Genomic DNA, 2017 nt, shown 5'->3' with positions numbered 1-2017 from the left:
ATTTATTAAAGAGACTGTCTTTACCCCATTGTATATTCTTACCTCCTTTGTCAAATATTAAGTGAGCGTATAGGCATGGATTTATTTATGGGCTCTCTATTCTGTTCCATTGATCAATGTATCTGTTTTTATGCCAGTAGCATGCTGTTTTCATTACTGTAGACTTGTATTATAGTTTGATATCAGGTAATATGATATCTCCAACTTTGTTCTTCTTTCTCAAGATTGCCATGGCTATCAGGGTTTTTTTATGGCTTTATATAAATTTTAGGATTATTTATTCTAGCTCTCTGAAAAATGCCATTGGTATTTTGATAGGGATTGCATTGAATCTATAGATTGCTTTGGGTAGTATGGCCATTTTAACAATGTTGATTCTTCCTACCCATGAGCAGGGTATATTCTTCCATTTATTTATATCTTCTTCAATTTCTTTTTTCAATGACATAATTTTTGGGTTCTCTCTGTATAGTATCATGTCATCAGAAAATAGCAAGAGTTTTATTTCTTCCTTTCTAATTTCATAATTTTCTGAAAACAGGTCTTCTACCTTCTTGGTTAAGTTAATTCCCAGGTATTTTATAGTTTTTGACGTAATTGTACATGGGATTATTTTCCTAATTTCTCTTTCTGAAGGTTCATTATTGGTTCATTATTGGCATAAAAATGCCACTGACTTCTTCTGAGTATTTATTTTGTATCCTGTTACTTTACCAAATTCATTGATCAGTTCTTACAGTTTTTTGGTGGAATTTTTTGGGTTCTCTCTGTATAGTATCATGTCATCAGAAAATAGCAAGAGTTTTATTTCTTCCTTTCTAATTCAAATACCTTTTATTTCTCTTTCTTGTCCTATTGCTGTGGCTAAGACTTCCAATACAATGTTGAAGAGGAGTGGTGAAAGTGGGTATCCTTGTCTTGTTTCTGATCTTAAAGAAAATGCTTTTAGCCTTTCCCCATTAAGTGTGATATTAGCTGTAGGTTTTTCATATATGCCTTTTATTATGTTGAGGTATGTTCACTCTATTCTCACTTTGTTGAGAGTTTTTATCTTAAATGGATGATGGATTTTGTTGAATGCTTTGTCTGCATCTATTGATATGATCATATGGTTTTTATCTTTTGATTTGTTAATGTGGTGTATCCCATTAATTGATTCATGAATATTGAACCAATCTTGCATCCCAAGAATAAATCCAACTTGATCATGGTGCATGATATTTTTAATATATTGCTGAATTCGATTTGCTAGTATTTTGTTGAGGATTTTTGCATCAATGTTCATAAGAGATATTGGCCTATGGTTTTCTTTTTTTGTAATTTCTTTGCCTGGTTTTGGAATCAAGGTAATGGTGGCCTCATAAAAATAATTAGGGAGCCTTCTCTCTTCTTGAATATTTTGGAATAGTTTGAGAACAATAGGTGATAATTCTTCTTTGAATATTTGGTAAAATTCACCTATGAAGCCCTCTAGTCCAAGGACTTTTGTTTTTTTGGTAGGTTTCTGATGACTGATTCTATTTCATTGGTGGTAATTGGTCGGTTCAGATTTTCTGTTTCTTTTTGACTTAGTCTTAGGTGATTGTATGTTTCTAGGAATGTGTACATTTCTTGCAGATTGTCCAATTCATTGGCATTTAATTGCTCATAGTATTTTTTACAATCCATTGTATTTCTGTGGAGTCCGTGGTTATTTTTCCTCTTTTATTTCCGATTTTATTTATTTGAGTTCTCTTTTTTTTCCTTGATGAGTCTGGCTAAGGGTCTGTCAATTTTGTTTATCCTTTCAAAGAACCAGCTCTTGGTTTCATTAATCTTTTGTATTGTTTTTCTAGAGTCTATTTCATTTATTTCCACTCTGATCTTTATTATTTCTTTCCTTTTGTTCACTTTGGGCTTTGCTTGCTGTTCTTTTTCTAGTTTTTTTAATTGTAAGGTTAGATTGTTTATTTGAGCTTTTTCTTGTTTCTTGAGGTAGGCCTGTCTTGCTACGAAATTCCTTCTTAGGACTGCTGTG

The sequence above is a fragment of the Pteropus vampyrus genome, unplaced genomic scaffold (assembly GCF_000151845.1).
Source record: "Pteropus vampyrus isolate Shadow unplaced genomic scaffold, Pvam_2.0 Scaffold77, whole genome shotgun sequence".
Lineage (NCBI taxonomy): Eukaryota > Metazoa > Chordata > Mammalia > Chiroptera > Pteropodidae > Pteropus > Pteropus vampyrus.
The sequence above is the reverse complement of the archived record's forward strand: the minus strand, read 5'-3'. Positions refer to the sequence as shown.